The sequence below is a fragment of the Cyprinus carpio genome, chromosome B7, assembly GCF_018340385.1.
Source record: "Cyprinus carpio isolate SPL01 chromosome B7, ASM1834038v1, whole genome shotgun sequence".
NCBI lineage: Eukaryota > Metazoa > Chordata > Actinopteri > Cypriniformes > Cyprinidae > Cyprinus > Cyprinus carpio.
In genome coordinates, this window is record NC_056603.1 from 43,000,451 (window position 1) to 43,012,520 (window position 12,070).

Consider the following 12,070-nt stretch of genomic DNA (forward strand, 5'->3'; position numbering starts at 1 on the left):
AATAAATCCACAAGATGCATCTGTTTAGCAAGGCAACACTGGACCTTTTATGATCTATTTAGCGCATTCAGCCATAAAACTCATACGCACATGAAAATCTAAACATTCACCCTCAGGCTCTTGAATTGTGTTTCTGTGCAGACGTCGTTTATTGACAAGAAGCAAGTGATAAATCTCCATAAATCATTTTTCAAGTAGGCCCTCCTGACCTATATGAATGTCTATATGAATAAATTCAAGGGATATTTAGTTGTTTTTATTATGATCCAGCGGACTACGTTTACACACCAACATATTACAGACGCATTAGTGTGCAACTCTTTCAGAACCTATGACATCATACAATCTGCCTGTGTTGCTTCTGAGCGAGTGATGTCATAATGGGTTTCCACGGCAACCGTGGTCCAATCAGAGGCGAGTATTTGTGAATATGACTCGCGGCGTACAGGTGCTCCGTACGTCTCGCCGTAACTGGAGGCTACAAATATCAATTTAAGTTGACATTTGGATGTGAAACATTTATTTAGAGGTTATTGAAATTGTAAATATCAGTCAGAGCAAACAGCCACTCTCCACGGTGCTGTAAAATCTCACTTCACCGGAAAGCGGACGGAAGATCAGCGGGCCATTAACGCGAGGGCGCTGGAGGGAAATGAAGGAGTGTGTGGCTGATATTAATGCATTACAGCAGAGGTAACACACACACACACACACACACACACACACACACACACACACACAGACACACACACACACACACACACACACACACACACACACACACACACACACACACACACACACACACACAGGGACTTAAAAAACTAAACTAATATTGACTGAATTTATGAGGTTTTAATAGAAAAAGTACTTATTTTTATTTACAGTATGTTGATAAGTATGATATGAATGTGAATAGGCCACACATCACAGGATGCTAAATGAGAAGAAACAAATGCAATGCTAATACTAAATTGCAGTTTAATGAAATTCAACAAGTTTAAACTATTTCATGAGGAAAAATAATGCATAAAATTCATAAAAATTATTAAAACAAATTCAATTCTTAAAACAATTAATACAGCCATCAGGACAGATTAATTTTAATGTACAGTATCATAAAATATCATGTAGTATCAACAGATGTTGCAAACAGAAGTTCATTCATTTATTTATATGATTACCTGTCACTCTTGGATTATTTTATTATTTTTTAAGTTAACAATTTGCTCTTTGTGATCCAACGCAACTTTGATCAGTTCTTGCCAAATTAAAGCCATTGATTTATAAGATAGATAGATAGATAGATAGATAGATAGATAGATAGATAGATAGATGAAATTAATAAAAAAGTATATATATTAAAACTTGCAATCAAAGATCAGGTTTGTACGGAAGTTCTAAGCGGCCATGCATTATAATTTTTTTTCTTTTTGTTTTCTAGTTGTAAATGCTTTATTTTTTTTTTTCTTTTTGATAACGAAGGTCGTTTTCTCGTTATAACGACTTAATTTTCTCGTTATCTCGACATAACGAAGTTCGTTTTTTCTCGTTATAACGACTTAATTTTCTCGTTATCTCGACATAACGAAGTTCGTTTTCTCGTTATAACGACTTAATTTTCTCTAAGAATTTACAAAACTGCGCCAGCAGGTGGCACTATAGACCTGAATATAACTGATGGGGTGTTGTGTACTATCCACTTTACTGTACGCGGACCTTCCTCGTGATCGCTATAACTTGTGCAGTCTTGTTTATTACTGACATTTAATTAATTCATAAATGTTAAATGCTTGAATCAATATGAATATTTTGTGTATTAAGTTCATGCTAGATGCATGAGTTTCACCAACGCATTCTGTTTCATCAATAACTGCTTATCAAAACCAAGGTTGACATCACTGTATTCTGTTTTGCACCAATATATATTATATTTGTGCTTCTTTTAGGCTCATGATTAATTTAAATGTAATTTTAATTTAATGATTAGGTAGTTAATAAGCGGAGATGTTCTGTTTATCTACAGTAGGACGGGATTTAACGATGTAGGCTGATGTGCTTTTTTTCCTTATTACTAATCTTTATTGTTAACCATATTGATGAGAAATGTGATGTATATGTAAAATCCATAGGCTAATTTAATTCAGTTTTGTTCTGTAATGTTGTAATGTTTTTTTTCTACACACACACACATACTTTACACGTAGTACACATGAACGCTCTTTTCAAACAGAAGCTTATAACACACATGATATCTGCCACATAATGACTACTACAAATTACAAATTATATATAATTTTATTTCATATAAAGGGAAAATTAAAAGTGAGTTTAATCCAAGCAGCTCTAATGGCGCGGTGTTGCCATTTAAACATGTTAATTACAAAAACAAAACGTTCGTTGTACTGTCTCTGGAAAAAATCAACAGTGATTGATCAGCCTTTATTTATACAGTATTGTAGACGTTATTATTACCTAGGCGAAGCAAAATTTGCTGAAATATAGGCAACAGTAAGAGCGCCTGCAGTGGCTGTCCATCAGATGCCTGTCAAAGTTGAGTTTGTTTACTATAGCAACAGTAAAACTTTCATGTCGTTATAACGAGAAAACAAACTTTCGTTATGTCGAGATAACGAGAAAATTAAGTCGTTATAACGAGAAAACGAACTTCGTTATGTCGAGATAACGAGAAAATTAAGTCGTTATAACGACGAGAAAACGAACTTCGTTATGTCGAGATAACGAGAAAATTAAGTCGTTATAACGAGAAAACAAAAAGGAAAAAAATTATAATGGATGGCCGCTTAGAACTTCCGTAGGTTTGTATTTAATTTAACTTAACTTAATTTAATTTTTTTTTTTTTTTTTGCTTAATTCTAATTTAATTTTTGTCTGCATGTAACTCTGTAATTTTTGCTAAGAAAAGTTACACATTTGGTCTTTGTGATCCAAATTAAAAAAATAAATCTTGGTTGTTCATTGATTGTTGTGTTTTTGTTCCGTTTGAAAGCCTGCATTTGTGATGATTGGCCGAGTTCTGAAATGGGCGGGACTTTGCAAAGAAATAGCTGATAATTGAAAGTAATTGTAAATTTGTTTTGTTTTGTTTTATTGCCATTTGCAAATAATGTTAAAATACAGCTTCTTATCAATCTTACCACACATCTTGGCATAATAATTGATAAATGACATCTAAATAACTGTGATCAGACATAGAGCAGCTCTCTGTTTGATCCTAACATGAATTTAACGGAGCAGCATGGCCTGTGTGTTTTGGCCTGTAATTGTTCACAGTCCTCCAGAGATGTTGTGCGTAAGCAGTTTTACCTCGCCGTCGCAGTAATATTATCTGCGCAGCACAAACCTCGGGGTTTGGTCTCATTGCACTGCGTTTGAAAATATCGGTTTTAGTGGCAGTGTGGAAATTGCTTCAGTGTAATTGAATTTGATGGGGGTTTATTCCTCGGCCATCTCGCTCGCACTCGATCCTGTCAGGTGCTGTACGTCTGCTAAACGGGTCCCTGGTGGCTTTCAGTGGCGCTGTGATTCATTGCCGTCGTCTGGCAGACTGCTGCTAAACCTGCTGAACTTCAGCGAGTCTCAGGAGCTGATCGTGACCTCCGGCACATGATGCTCTTACACCAGCACTGAAGAGACAATTCATATGAGCACAATGAAATACTAGCTTATTACTTAATGAATACGCCTCAGCATATGCTAAAAACAGCTAACATTAAATGTTTCAGACTGTAGTACACTCTCAAAAATAAAGGTGCTTCACGATGACATAGAAGAACATTTTTTTGTCTAAATGGTTCCATAAAGAACCTTTAACATCTGAAGAACCTTTCTGTTTCACAAAAGGTTATTTGTGGCAAAAGAAGGTTCTTCAGATTATGAAAATGTAAGAAAGAGATGGTTCTTTGACTGAATGGTTCTTTGTGGAACCAAAAATGGTTCTTCTGTGGCATCGCTGTGAAGAACCTTTTAAGCACCTTTATTTTTAAGAGTGTATGCATGTGCATCATCTTTTCACAAAACTTTAATGCATTTCATGCAAGTTTTACATAAATATCAAAATTAATATGTTTATTTATTTCTGCATTTTCAAATTAATTTTGTCCAAAAATGTTGCTTTTGGCAGTCAAATCATTTAATGAGTGTATATGTGTGTGTAAATAAATAAATACATACATACATATAATTTAGATAAATTACATAAAATATACATACATTTATTACATTTTATTAATAAGACACACACACACACACACACACACACACACACACACACACACACATATGTGTGTGCTTATTAGTAATATAATAAATATAATATTTAAGAAAGGGCATTTCTAGACTAAATTAATTTTAATTTGATTAATCGCATCCAAAATAAGTTTTTGTTTACATAATATAATATAAAATGTATGAGTAGTATGTTCATTTGCTATTCTGAGTGCAGATAGAGGGACACAGTTCATAAATCGTGAGTGTTGACTGACAGGTCATTATCAGCTCTATGTGTGTGTGTGAGAGAGAGAGAGAGAGTTTGCGTCAGTCTCTTGTGGAGAAATTCAGGGAAATTTCCGGCTCAGCCTCTGGGAATTTGCATTCTCGTGTCTGTTGCCGCCTCTCCTTTAATTGGACTTGGTTTGACAAGCACATATGGTAATTTATGCCGCTGTGACTTTGTGATTCAAGTCACTTAACAAGGCTTCGTTCTGTGCATGTTTTCAGCTGTATGCATGCATGTATGTGTGTGTGTGTTAGCAGCAGTTTTAAGTTTTATTGGCCATCCTTTGTAATCGTCATATTTTACTGTTTCTGACTCAAATCCTTTTAGTCTCTTTATTTGGACAAATCCCATCCAAACCATGTTCTTGTTCTTCTTCACGCTCCGAGCTGATTTGTCAGATTACAATCAGACTTTTGGAGATGCATCGCAGTCTGAATTGTTCAGATTTAATTATTATGTTTCTTTTTCACCATTTGCGACCTGCATAGTGTCACTGTAGGTGCACTTTGTGTTGAAGTACACTTGTGTTTGTCTGCTGTTTCCCCGTATACTGTAGTGAACTGTCACATTTACCATGTGGTGAATAATAGTGAATGAGTGAGTGGTTTGGTCATTAAATGCTGTATGTGAGCAATGCGTTTGTTGAAGAAACGATTATGTTTCCTAGAGTGATTTTTACTTACTTACTTTCATACTTATTTACTTGCATATATCATAGGCTGATATATACTTATTTATTTACCTTTATGTTTCCTATAGGTAGATTTTTACTTGCTTTTAAATATTTACATCCATACGCATATTTACTTATTAATTTACATTTGTTTCCTAGACTTTTTTTTTTTTTTTTTTTACTAAGCTTATTTTACCAACTTTTTTATCTTCCTTTTATGTTTCCTACAGGCTGATTTTTACTTAATTACGCACTTGCTTGCTAAATTTACTTTCTTTTTTAAATATACTAATTATTACTTTTTTCATAAGAAAAAAAAAACTAAGGATGTTAAAAAAAAAAACTAAGGATGTTAGCTGGTTTTATTTTATTTTATTTTATTTTATTTTATTTTATTACCATTTCTAGCATTTCAAATTAGGATTATAATCGATGCTTTTGTTTAGTGTTTTTAACTTTAAGTGTCTTTTTCTAACTTTCAATGGTTTAGAATTTTTAATACCCTTTTTATAAAAACTTTAATAAATAATATTTCAGTAAATGTGGTATTTATGAGCATTTTTTATGTGAATTTTTTAATTTATTTAATACATTTTTATGCATAAAACTGTTGATGCTACCATCACACTAAACATTTTAGATAAATAAATTACGTTTTTCCAACAAAACAAAATAAAAAAACACAGTGACATCTGGCATGGGACAAAGCAGCAGATCTCTGCCAGAACAGCACAAGGACAGATGTAAGTTAAGATTGATTTTAGAGTGGCTTTATTTGGTTTCATTATCGGTATTTGAGAGTTTTCAGTTCAGAATCAATCGAGTTGAAATTAGACTTGTGTGTGGTGTGAACAAGGCCTGTAAGTGTGTGTTTGTCTAAATGCAGAGCTTAAGTGAAGACGGCAGACAGTTTGATCAGATGAAGAAGCCACACCTGCGTTTGATAGAGTGTCTTATTTAAATGTAAAACATTTCTTTCTCATGCATTACCATTCCTTTCACTCTCCACTCTTCTAAACAAAGAGGAACATTTCTTTTTCAAATCAAATCTCCCTGCGCTCGCTCTTCCCGCTCAGAGCGCCATGTTTGTTTAATGAGAGTGTGTTTGAATCGCACAGCTTCTCTCTGTGCAATTACCAATTCAGTCATTTCATACTACATGACATTTAATTGAAGTTTCGAGGTGCTCTGATAAAGCAGGTGAAGGGAAATGTGTAATTGTAATCGCTGAAGATCAAGAGCAATACTTAGGAAACCTAGACATGTGCCTTGTTATATTTCACACAAGATGGATATAGGAAATTATATTTTGCATTCATTAAGCCTGATTTAGGACCTTGTAAGTGTTTTTTTTTTTTTTTTTACAGTCAAGCAAAGTTCATCCCCAAATTCTGTATTGCAAAACAAGGATATATTGTTTAAATTGTAATATATTTCAACATGCAAGAGTGTTTTGTGCTTTTCTTAATTTGTGCCTGAATGAATGAATGAATGAATGAATGAATGAATGAGTGAGTGAGTAAATTACAGCATTGCAAATTTACACTTAGTTATCACTCAGGAATTGCTGGTAGATTTTTACAAATAAGTACAAAAGTGGCTAGTAACATATTAAGTAGAAAGACTCAAATACTAGGTTATTACAATTAAATCAAACTAAAACTGAAACGAAAACCAAACAAAACAAACAAATAAATAAATGTAATAATAAAAACAAATATGAAATAAAAATTGTTACTTGAAATAAAATAAACATTAACTGAAATAAAATAAAATATTAAAAAATGGTCAACATTTCTCATAGTAATTTAGATTAACTTGATGTAATAAAATAAAACTAAAACTGAAATAATATTTATAAAAACTGTATATATGAAATATATGAAAAAAGCAACAACAAAAAACTTCTAAAAATGACAAAAACATAACAACATTACTAAAACTTTAACTAAAATTAAAATGAAAACAGACCCCCCCCCAAATATTAAGATAACTCTCAATAATACTACAATAACACTGTTGTTTTCTTGCTAAATGTACTCTAATAACCTTTGTTGTATTTACAATAACAGTATGTCACAGTATGTCGATGAGAATTCAATGGAAAATACCCTTAGGTCATTAAATACTGAAATGTTGTTAGTAATGTTAAATATGATTTTTGGGAATTTAAATATGCAATTTTGGGAATGTTTAAGTTTGAATTTTTAATATAGTTTTTCAGCCCTGCTGACATTTACCTTTACTTCATTTACTCGTCCTTATGAAAAATATCAAAAGGCTTGATATAACTAAAGGTAGACCGTCGTCTTTAGTTTTATTGCACAACTGAACATTCAGCCCATTTTATTTTTTTGTATAAATATAGAGATATTTATATAATGTATCGCCGTTTAGCCTAAAAATACTGGTCCATGTGGTCCAGCTCTAGAATATTTCAGTGTTTGTGGTCTGTGTGCAGTAAAGCGAAGGGCGGTGAGTGTTATTGTTGTATATTTGTCCATCTGTGTGTGTCTCTCACAGACAACAGCAATAAACGCACATGTTTATCATCCAGACCCTCAGGACTGGACCTGCGCCACCGCAGAATGAATTAAAGGACCCCTAAAGCCCACAAGGTTCACTCTGCCAAGCGCCCAGAGAGAGAAAACACACACACACACACACACACACACACATGCTGCCTCACAACACTGTGTGTCTTGAAATAAAGCAAGGCTGGTAAATCTTGAACCGTTTGGACTTGTGGAAATGATATCCGGGAACAAATATGTAACACAAAATGCTGTTATGTTGTGCAAATTGTTGGCGTGTGTTTTTGGGAATTACTACCATTTTAAGGGAAACAATCTTGTAATATGTTTTAATTTTATGTCTGTGTATTTGTGTGTGTGTGTAGGTGTGTGTGTGTAGGTTTATGTTTGCTCAACAGAGGCCGTTTTATTATTTTTGGAGCACATCTCAGCATGAGTCTAGTCTGCCGCGGCCGGAGATGCATTAGACACTAAAGTGCACATATATGCATATTCAGACGTGTGTGTGTGTGTGTGTGTGTGTGTGTGTGTGTGTGTGTGTTTGGCTGCAGTTCGGAGGTGTTTGGCAGTCAGACGGTTGGAAGGCAGGAAACGGTGATCCGTCACTCAGCAGGGAAATATAACGAATGGAAATGGATAAAGATGCACACTGTTTAGGGTGTATTGTGTAGGACTGAGATTAAAATGATCTGTTGTAGGGTTATGGGTTTGAGTTATTGTGTTGGGAAATGGTTTATCATGTAGGTTTAGAGTTATGAAATTGACAAACAAAATCATAATTTATTTGTTTTTTTTTATTTATTTGGACTTTTCCTCATATCAAAAATATGATAAAATGAATAAGGTTCCAGTAATTTTTTTTTTTTGTATATATTTTTTTAGGTTGTGTTAATTTGTGCTATGCACTTTTAAAAAAATTTTTTTTTATGAAATTATTATTTGTGTGTGTGTGTGTGTGTGTGTGTGTGTGTGTGTTTGTGTGTGTGTGTGTGTGTGTTATTGTTGTTTATTTAAGTTAGCTGCCAAAACATTTCCAATTTAAATCGTTCTTCTAATTTTTTATTTTATTTTACTTTACTTAAGCTTCATTTCAGTTAACAAAAAGAATTTTTATATAGAGTTTCTATATAAACTATAATACTCACGTTCTTAGTTAAATTCATAACAAAAGTCCTAATTTCCAGCTCACTGGCATGTAACTCAGTTTTACTGAATTGAATGGAAGACACTTTTACTCTCACGTATTATTTTGGACCTGTGCAGGTAAACCGGAAATCTGTTGATAGTTTTGTCTGAGTGATTCAGTGGATGGCTGAAGACATCAGCGGACGCGGCTAAAGCAGAACATTAGAATCCACAGTGATTTATTGACTGGTGTCTTCTGAGAAGCAGCCCTGTGTTCAGGAGCAGAAAGTGGTTCGCTGCAGCTAACGAGTCGACGGTGGTTTGATAATTAGGATGTTTGCAGACACATGACTGCGGCTTTAATCAATATCACGGCACTCTGCCATTGATTTCTGTCGTTCTCATTTCCTCATGTCCCGGAGATGTTTGCGTTTGAGTTTCAGAGCATCGTTTGGAAGCGATCCCATCGGCGGCAGTCAAACACACTTGTCCGTGTGGATTCAGAGGCCTGGGATCCGGGATTTGCAGTGTAATCCTCATTGTGCTGCATAATTTACTCTAATCTAAAACAAACCCCCTCCGTCCCGTGCCGGAGCCTGATTAAACGCTGCGCTCGGCTTCACCTGACCCGAGCAAACAGGTAGTGTTTGTTTGTGTCGGACGGATGAATTCTGAGCAGATTTGCTTCGGTCCTCTGAAACTCTTGAGGAATAATTCACCCACGTTGAGTTGAGCGCCGGGATGTGTGTGTTTTCTTAAGGGACGGTCCTGCGTTGTAACTGGCTGGACCTTGTGATCACACTGGTTATTATGGGATGGAGTGAGAAGCTTTTTACACCAGTTTAATCCGTTGTCACGGCAACAGAACATTTAGCAATTGCTCAACTGGTACTCGAGCTCTCTGCTAGATTGTAAACAGATGATAGTTTTCCAGTTTTACATACTCCATTTTGCTTAATTATATGTATATTATGTGTGATGTTACACACATAGTTTTTAAAATTATATTTTTACTTTTTTTTTGCACATTTTACTTTAATTATATAATTATATTTAGAAATATAATGTTTAACATTCCAAATTCTAAATCTGAAATTGCAGAAAGTGTTTTTATTTTGTGTGTGTGTGTTTGTTTGCTTTATAATTATACTATATATATATATATATATATATATATATATAGTTATATATTTATTTATATTTTTATATATTAATTATTTTTATGTGTGATTGTAATTTTTGCAAGTATATTTATAATGTTTATTATTACAAATTTTACATTTAATTTGGATAAAGTTTTCTTGTAAGATTGTGGTTTGGTTTACCATTTTTAAAATATATATGTGTGTGATATGTTACACGATTACTTACTTTTTCTTTGTTTTTCTTGTTTTTTTGCAAATTATTTTATTTTAATTATATATTATATTTATATTTTTAATGTTTATTACTATTTTTCTTGTAAGATTATGGTTTGGTAATTAATTATTCTATATACTTTTTAAAATATGTATATCATATCTGAGATATTACATACTGTAATATTTACATTCTGACATTTTTGCATATTTTATATGTTTATTTTATTAATCTAAAACAGAAGAATGTTTTCTTGTAAGTTTTTTAAATCAAAATTATACTACACACACACACACAAACACACACACACACACACACACACACACACACACACACATATTTATTTATTTATACAGTACACACACATCTGATATAACACTGTTAATATGTGTTAACTAATTATTTACATTTTTACTTTTTTGCATATTTTATTATATAATTATATATAGATATGTAATGTTTATTTTCATTCAATTTAAATTTAAAACTGATAAAGTCTCCTTGTAAGGTTGTTGATTGATTTAATCATAATTATTCTATATGCTCTCTCTTAACATATATGTGTTGATGATGTTTTTGGCTCATTTTGAATGTAAAGTAGCAGAAAGTTTTCTTGTCAGGTTCTGGTCTGGTTTGATTATAATCAGCTTTAAGTGGTGTTCTGGGATTCCTGGTTTAGACAGCTGAGTAAAGGTGTGTGTGGATAATGAAATGCCAGTAAATATGTTCAGGCTGATTTTGCACATGGGTGCTTTTGTCCTCTAAATATTAGTCACAGTTTCACATACACACTGATACGCTTGTACAGAAACACACACACACACACACACACACACTCACACACACACACACACACACACCCCAGCACTTAGAAAGCATTTGTTCCTCCTCATTAGCCACATGCTAACGGTTCAATCATCCGCGAGTGTCTCAGGTGCTGGGTGTTCATCACACGCTGATCTGCTGACATTACTCTGACATTGAGCCTCATGGAAGATTTCATCTTTAAACGATTGCCATGATTCTTTAGACCTCCATTTGAATCGGTAATGTGGCGTATTTCCCCCAGAAACTGAATATTCAGCAGGAAATAATGTGAGGCGGATCATGATTGAACATTTATGATTCGGTTGAGTGATATGATGATATAAAACACATGACCAAAGTGTTGTGTGCTGCAGATTCTGCTGCAGTTAATACTGCAGTATATTTGTAAGATCCAAAAAGAAACATGTTATAATACAGAGTGGAACCAGTTACTTCTGTTGTCTTTGAAAAATGGTTAAAGTACTGCTAAATGTACTGACAAGCATAATAAAATAAAATATACTTGAATGGCATTTATATTGAAACTTGTATGTCTTGTGTTAAAATATATTTATTTGTGTTGATGAAGTTGCAATTTAGTGCATTTTAATTATATTCACTTTAAATGTAATATCGAATAACACACTACAGTTAAAATGATAATCAAGAACTTGAATGTGCTTTAGTATGTTAGTCAGCACAACAAAACAAGTCTACTTCTTTAAAACACGATAAAGGATTATTAAATTAAAGCATAAATATGTAATGCACTTTACAGTAAAACCTTTAATTTGATGTTATTTCAAGGGCCACTTTTTAAAAGTGTGTTTAGAAACAGTCATGAATGTGTTTTATTAAAATATACTTTTAAGACTTGTAGTACAAGTGTACATTCATTACAATTAAGCACACTTGACTAGTCACTCTTATGTTGTTCAATTTATTTATTTATTCTTTGGAGCACAAAATAAGATATTTGATGAATATTTCAGCTGGTTATGTTTTTTTTTTTTTTTTTTTTTTTTTTTTTTGGGCTGTTGTCTTTTTGTGTAT

At 33.1% G+C, this 12,070-nt stretch overlaps 1 protein-coding gene across 1 annotated transcript in view; it reads left to right on the forward strand.

Moving 5' to 3' along the window:
* Positions 1-12,070, forward strand: part of LOC109080050 (adhesion G protein-coupled receptor L3-like) — a 288,219-nt gene that overhangs the window by 134,862 nt on the left and 141,287 nt on the right. The window lies entirely within an intron of this gene.